We start from the raw sequence: 8,826 nt of genomic DNA on the forward strand, positions 1-8,826 counted from the left end.
TCTATAGAAAGGCTGGAATCTGGGTAGTACAGATCTTCTGAAATGCATTTCTCCTTACATACCTACGATTTATTGAATAACATTAACTGTTAAAGTTGATACATTTACAAAAAGTTGAGCTTAATGTATTATTTTAATAATTTGTATACATTTAATAAATAATTAATAAATGGTTTCTTTGTCATTGGTGTTACCTATAGTGTAAACAATGTTTAGAAACATATTTTGTATCATTACGACCTGAAATCTTTACTTAAGTCTATTCTATTACCTACATTTTTAATAAAACTGCCCCTGGTTAAACAACATTGTAAGAATCTATTTTATTTCCACGATCATTTTTGTCTGAAAAACCAACAAATGGAGAATATTCAAAGAAAAATTGTTAGATATTACATGGAAAACATATCATTGCATCACCAATCAACACATAAAAAACTGATAGAAATAAAAAAAATATCTATAATATCACCATCACTAACAGTTAATAATTGCAAACATGTTGTAACACAAGTGACGCAGTACAACACCAATTACATTCTTAACATAATACATTTTAATCTAATTCCAGTTAATATTTCAAACAATTGATTTAAAAAATGCCTTGTAACCTATTTTGAAGTTGAAAACATTTTAGTGCCAAGACCAAACGAAAGAGGGACCTCTTGCATCTTCTTTGCCCTTCACTCCACATCTACATTGCTAACATAGAACAGTCTCACATGTGTGCCTGACTCAGGCGGATAGAGAGTCTCAGCATCAGGGATGTCTCTTCTGTGGCAGACTAAGGCGTCTGCAGACCTCATCAAAGCCCCTCCCACCCTATCCGGAGCACCCTTGCCGTTGTTGTTTGAAGCCTTTTTCGTGAAGTTCAGAGCCAATCGAATAGAAGTTCCCTTTCTGCTTATTATGTTGGAGGTTCATCGGAGAAGAAATAAAGGCGCTGGACAACAGGGTTTTTGCCCCTTTACAATCTCCAGGATAGGGTCAAGATGAGCCCATATAGCCACTGGGTCGTGCCTTCTACTCTGTGAGATGGTGGTAAAGGACATAGGTGGCTGGTCATGCACATAGAGACCTCCAGTGTGGAGGGTCGCTTGCTGGTGTGACCCCGAAGTGAACAGACTGTATTTCTCTGGCTTATTTGCAATTGTAGTTCTCGCTAAAATCAATGTGAATGAGGCAGTCCTTCGAGGTCAGGTTTCTGTAGGCACTGTACAGCCACCGAATGTTGAATATGGGCCGCCAAAATCGATCTATATATATCTATTAATCTAACTGAAACTATATATCTATCTGTCGATCCATCTAAATCTACCGATCTCTATTTATCTATCTACCTATCAATCTATATCTATATACCTATTTATCTATCTACCTATCATTCTATATACCTATTTATCTATCTATTAATATATATATATCCATATCTATCTTGTCCTGACCCGGCTCTAATGCCATGACAAATGAGAGGGAGACGAAGAGATTAAGGCAAAATATAGGGGAATTTATTAGTTAACTAAAGGTGGGTGGCAATACACCACAAAAAACATAGAACAATCGGGAACGGTTACAAGTGATAAGTTGCTGTTGCCTGACTGGCCACACACGGACGATGCCCAGCGGTGGAGAGAGGGAGGGATGTCTCACCGGGCCCAGGTGCTTCCATGTAGGGCTTTCCACGCCTCCAGTTACCAGTTGGGTGCAGGAGACAAACAGACCAGTAAACAGGCTAGGGAACCGTCACAATCTACCAATCTCTCTGTCTATTTATCTATCTATCTATATATCTATCTTTCTATTTATATATCTATCTTTCTAATTATATATCTATATCTATCTATCTATTGTCACAACCTGCTGAGAGATTGCAACAAACTGGGAGACAAACAAGAAGCGATTTATTCTTCCTATATATCCATCCCCCCACCTAGGCCTTTCAGACCACATCTCACTGAAAATGACCCCATCCTATAAACCCCTAATCTGCAGAACAAGTCTGATTTACCAACATCTTTAACCTCTCACTGCAACAGTCTGTTGTCCCCACATGCCTCAAATACACTACCATTAAGTCCGTGCCCCCAAAAAAAACAGTCAAAGGTCACAACGACACCAATTGTGATGAAGTGCTTTGAGAGACTTGTACTATCTCACATCAAAGCCAGCATCCCCAATGATCTGGATAGCAACCAGTTTGCCTACCGGGGAAACAGATCAACAGAAGATGCTGTCTCAACAGCGTTCCACACATCCCTGTCTCATCTGGAGCATTTGTTGATTTCAGCTTCGCTTTCAACACAATTGCCCCCCATAAACTGATTAACAAACAGACCTCAATGAATGGGAAATGGGTTTCAGAATGGGAAACAGCACATCCTCCACCCTCATCCTGAACACAGGAGCTCCGCAGGGCTGCGTGCTCAGTCCGGCCCTTTTCACACTTTACACTCACGACTGCACACCCATCCACTCCTCCAACACTATTTTGAAATTCGCTGACGACACCACTATAGTAAGTTTGATATTAAACAACAAGGAGGCGCACTACAGAGAGTTAGGTACAACATCTGGTCGAGTGGTGTACTGACAATAACCTGGTCCTCAACACTACAAAAACCAAAGAGATCATTGTGGATTTCAGGAGAACCAGGAAGACCACACCTCCCCCTCGCCACATAAACGGTGAGGAGGTAGAGAGTGTAAGCAAAATCAAATTCCTGGGAATCCACATCACGAAGGATCTCAAATGGGCCATTCACCACCTGGTGAAGAAAGCACAACAGAGGCTCTTCTTCTTCTGAGCAAAGCCAAACTCACCTCTCTGCTCCTGGTCAACTTCTACAGGAGCACCATAAAGACAATTCTCTGCCACTGCGCCACCGTGTGGTACACCAGCTGCACGGCAGAGAACCGGAGAGACCTGGCCCGGGTAGTCAAGACAGCACAGAGGATCATAGGGACCAAGCTCCCAACTCTGGACACGGTGTATGCTAGCCGTCTACACAAGAAGGCTAGAAACATCAGCAAGGACATCCGGTGTGATCGCCTCCTATTGAACTGATAAGTAAAGAGCCACACAGCAATAGATGATAATTCTGATGACATTTTATCATAATTACTGTTCCATTGTAGCTTACCCGCTTGATTTGATTAGACTTTCTATGAATGAAATGTAATACTCTTTATTTATGGAAGAGTAATCTTCACAATTGTCTCACCAAATAGGTTCCTATTTTTTGTTTTGTCTTCATTTGACCAATTTAAATGCGTTCTTTTCAAATAAGCTGCCGGAACATTCAGGGCCTCTACTCCTCAACCTTTGGGCTGAAGAGCACGAACCCTGAATTCCTAAAATCTATTGAAAATGTTGTGATATTCTTGTGTTAAAAGAAACATGGAGTCAGAATGATGCGCTCACTCACTGTCCTTCAGGATATCATGAAGTCATGGTGCCCTCTATAAAGGCCAAAACAATACGCAAGGGCAGAACTTCTGGGGGGGATCTTGGTCTGGTATAGAGGAGAGCTGGCCAATCACATTTCACCAGTAAAACAAGGGAAGTCACACGTATGGCTAAAGCTTTATAAAAGTTACGGATTAGCTGACAGAGACATGTGCTGCCTACATTCCTCCAGCAGAGTCTCCTTACTATGAAGAGGACGTCTTTGATACTCTCAACACAGATCAGCCATTTCCAGGCCCAAGGAATTGTGCTGCTGTGTGGAGACCTAAATACAAGGACTGGATGTGAGCCTGACTTCCTGGATCCACAGGGCAACAGCCATGTGTTTGGTCAAGCCCCTCTACATCACACCAACCATCATCAACTGGAAAAACCTTGACTGCCAAATAAATCTAAATGGCAGGTAGTGCCAATCTGTCGGGCCGGCCTGTACATAGTTAATGGTAGGTTCAGAGGGGACTCTTTAGGGAGATTCACATATGTCAGGCCCACTGATCATCTCCACTGTCAGACCACAATCACATAAATGTCTACTTTAAAACCTTGAATAAATTCAAACCCCCCAAAAAGGAGTCCAGTAAGCTGTACAAACTCAACCCAACTTACAGATGGGTTCAAGATAGTGGGGACAAATTCTTCCATGGCGCTAAATTCCACTGATCTAATTATGAAAATGTTGGAATTCAGGGGAAATCAGTACGACACGACAAAAGTTGGTGTTAACATGACCACTGCTGACATCAATACACTATTTTCACAAGGCAGAGTACAATAAAAAGCTAAATAATGAAAAATGGTTTGACAATGAATGTAAAATGAAAAGATCTACACAAAATATCGAATTTAAAACATCGGCAACCAAACAATCAAGCCTTACAAATCAGCTTTAGCGAAACTCTCAAAAGATATAAATACACAATTAGGAACAAAAAACAAAATGATACAAATGAAAGATTGGAGGAAATTGAAATCTCTTAACAACATACAGTATGTTAAATACATTGAGAACAAAACCACAGGCATTACCTATTCAAGATGGTGACATTTGGAAATCACACTTTGAAAATCTCTATAAAAACATTCCACCAAATGAAATATCCGAACATTAGCTAACATATAGTCATGGTCTGTGTTAATATCCGAACACCAGCTAACATTAAGCTATAGTCTGTCTACTTTCATAGTTAGCTGTATATAGTTCAGTATCGAATGCTTGAGTTTCTAATTCAGATTAATATACATTTTCCATGACTCCGTGACCAGTATAGGTCAAACATTAGTGCTTCAAAAGAATAAATACGTCAATACGTTTGTAATATCCTTAAATCTAAATTAATTTTACAAAGTTGTGCTAATGTTCTAAACTATATAAAAAGCATAGTAAGTTGACTATCATGATGTAATAATAGTTTAGTATTGAATGCTTGCGTTTAGAATTCAGATAAATATTATAACGCATGTCCCCACTGAGGTGAGCAGCTGAAACTCCGTGACCACGGTGGGTGAGGGATGGGTCAAATGGGGAGTGCAAATGTCAGGAAAGGTGTGTTTATCCCTTACTTCTTTGAGCACGTGCAGAAATATTATCATTGCATTGCTTAATTTGTGTTTAACCAAAACATCAGTGCTTCAAAAGAAAAAATACGTTGATACGTTTTTAATAACCTTAATTATAAATACATTTTACAAAGTTGTGCTGATGCTCCAAACTTTATAAAAAGCATATTAAGTTGACTATCATGAGTTGTAACAATAGATCATGAGTTGTAACAATAGTTTAGTTTTGAATGGTTGCCTTTATAATACATATTAATATACATTTTATAACGGATGTTCTGAGGGTGAGGATTGAAACTCCGTGACCGCGGCGGGTTGGGGATAGGATCAAATGGGGACCGCAAATGTCAGGAAAGGTGTGTTCCTCAGTGCAGAAATAGTATCATTGAAGAACGTTTCATTGCATTGCTTAACTTGTGTTCCAAACCATGTAAAAGACATTTAGTTGATTATCATACTGTGCTGTATTAATTGTTTAATAATGAATATTAATGGTAACTCGTGTCAATAGTTCTTTTCTAATGTTACTAAAAAGGCTAGATTTACGTCGCGCAAAAGTAAGACATTTGTAACGATTAAATTGACATACATTTTAATTTAAATACATGGTAAATTATGACAATTGTAGGAAGTTGTAGTTATTACTACAAGTCATAATGTGACACCCCGTTAGTTCTGTGTCTGTCTCCCCAGTGTCTGTTAATTACTCATTCCCTTCACCTGCCCAAAGCCACTCCTCTGCCTTCTTACACCTGTGGTTTCCCCCCTATATATACACACACACGTGTTTTCCCTTGTCCCCTGCCAGATTGTCATGTGTTTCGTCATGTCGTTGATTCCCTGTTTATAGGCACGTTGTATAGTCCCTGTTTGTTAGTCTTTTGTGTCACTTCGCCTTTCATGTTTACCTTTTTCTTAGTAAAAAGATTTTTTTTGTTTCACGTTACCTGGACTCCTGCCTAATTCCTCTGCACCTGAGCTTCTGCGTCACCACACCCCGTGACAGTACTATCTGGCCAAGACGAGCTCAGCGGAGAACAGCGCCATGTTTACTGCTCTTCAGACTCCAGGAGGACATCTTTACGCCCACAGCTGCCCTACGGCCAGCAGGTGCGAGGAGCTCCTCGACCGTTTCCTAGCTACGGTGAGGGACCTGCCACTTGGTCTCAGCCTCGAGACGCAGCAGGTGCTCGCCTGCTTCTGCCCTTGGTCTCCGGCTGCCACTTCCGTGCCACAGCCCCTGCAGGTCCCCGCTGCCACCTCTAAGCTGCCGCCCCGGCCTATCCCAGCTCCCCGTGTCCCGGCTCCGGCACCGTGTGTGCGTCCGTCCGCCTGGTGGTCGTCCCCCGCCCCCCCAGACTGCATCTGCCGTGCAAATGTTGGCCTCCATCCTTGAACCACATATTACTAAATTAGTTCACTGAGAGCAGACTGGTTTCATTAAGTCACGACTGGCTTCTGATAACATTTGTCGCCTTTTGCATATAATTCATGCTGTGAAAGATACCGTGTCCCCTAGTGCCGTTCTTAGCTTAGATGCAGAAAAGGCCTTTGATAGGTTGAATGGGATAATCTATTGGGGCGTATTGGAAAGATTAGGTTTGGGACAAACTTTATTAAATTAATCCAACTTACTTTATATAAATCCCACTGCTACTGTATTTACAAATGGGATTGCCGCTCCTCGATTTCACATCACACGTTCTTGCCTTTTTATTGGCTGTCTCTTAAACCACTTCCTCAAACAAGTAAGAGAACATCCATCTTTCTTTGCAATAATTTTCAATGACACCAGTTATACAATTTCCTTATATGCTGATGACATTTTACTATATGTTCACAAAGCTCCTACTTCCATTCCTCATAGTCTAAGTACCTTTGGAGAATATAGTTACTTGTCAGGTTATAAAATGTATCTTTTACCAAATCACTTCTTTTACCATTAAACCAACATTTAATACCGCGTTCCGTACCTTCTAATATTCCCATTGTTAAACATTTCAAATAACTTGGAATTTGAATCTTCAAATCCATAAATACAATAATTTCAAAAAACTACATGGACATTTATAAATGTATTAAATCTGACCTTAACAGATGGACTCAGAGTTCGACTCGGATTTCAATTTTGAAGATGGACGTTGTACCGAGAGTTACTTGTTTTGCATCTACGTTACTTCCACCACCTAATTATTGGAATAAACTTCAATTCTTAATGTCTAAGTTCATATGGAGCGGGAAACAACCACGAGTTAAAATGTCTACACTACAAAAGCATAAAACGAAAGGTGGTCTTTCAGTATCAAAATTTTGGTCTTTGGTTTTGAGAACTCAATCTGGTTGAATCCAGAGGTATCGGTATCTTGGAAACCAATTGAAGAAAATCTAGCCTCACCACGCAGGTTAGAGGACCTGCTTTTTTTCTAATATTCCGCTCAAACAATCTAAACCAGAGGTGTCAAACTCATTTTAGCTCAGTGGGCCGCATGGAGTAAAATCTATGCTCCAGTGCGGTAAAATCATGGCATAACAACTTCAGATTGTTTTCTTTTGTTGTTTTTACTTTGGTCCAAAGTAGTACAAGCACATTCTGAAAATGTGCTTGTACTACTTATAATCCTCTTGATAAAACACTTCAAGTTAGTTGAAAATTCAGAGGAAAGAAATTTCAAGAACACAATGTCTGGAACTTAGACTTTGTCTCAGTGGATCTACAAAGCCATTAAACTTTAAGTCACAGCCTATCTGGGATTGAACAAAATACAAATAATAAATGAATAAATAAAACACTTCTAGGTATCAAATACCTCATTTGTCATTTCCACATATTAATCCTGTGCTAACTCAACAAACCATATACAAACTGAGGTAGAAACTTGTAGGCTACACTATTTATTGAGAAAAATAAAAGCTGTTCAATGCAGGAACAATTTCAACAAACCAAACTTATGAACTGAAGTGACTTATTAGTAAATCAAACACTGTTCAGTTTCTTTAAATTTCCACAGAAGACAATCATTTTCACAGAACTATATCAGGGTGCAGTGTCTCATGCAGCATTTTAAGGATTGTTAATTTCACTCCTGAAACCTTGCATCTTTTAGCTTTCACAAGTGCATCAATATCAGGTGTCAAAGCACAGCTTTGTTTTATTCATGCTCATTACAGAGAAAACTTGCTCACTGATAAATCGTGTCCAAGCCAGCTGCGGCAAATTTGCCCTTCAAATCTGAGTCACACTGCAAGTCTATTATTTCAAGTTGGATGTTGATGGGCAGATCAGAGGCATTCGCGGTGAAAGTCTTTCTCCAGTTCACCAAAAATCTGAAAGCGTTGCTCAAACTGCTGCAATAGTCCCGTTATTTGATCTTTGAACCGCTTCATGTCTGCGGCATGTTGGGTCGCGCACACATCTTTCAGCTGCATCACCACCTGCGAGTTGCCCCACCGAAAGATCAGAAATCCTGTCTGCAACTGTGTTTCTTGTCAGGCTGATATTTGCAAAAGCCGGGCGCTTTTCAGGACACACAACCAGCATGCATGTTTTCACAAATTCCCCCTCACTGGCTTTGAAGCCACTGCATTTTCATTTGAAGCCACTGCATTTTCATTAGCAATAAGGTAGCTGGCTTTCACTGGAGCGTCACTGATTTCTCGGCTATGAGTAAACACAGACTGCTGTTTCTTCAGACCTGCCAACAATTCATTCACCTTCTGTCTTCTCTGTTGTCCTTGAAACTTGTTGTATTTGTCGGCATGAAGAGTCTCATAGTGGCAACGAATCATGAAACATGCTGTGAACA

The sequence above is a fragment of the Cyclopterus lumpus genome, chromosome 14 (genome assembly GCF_009769545.1).
Source record: "Cyclopterus lumpus isolate fCycLum1 chromosome 14, fCycLum1.pri, whole genome shotgun sequence".
Lineage (NCBI taxonomy): Eukaryota > Metazoa > Chordata > Actinopteri > Perciformes > Cyclopteridae > Cyclopterus > Cyclopterus lumpus.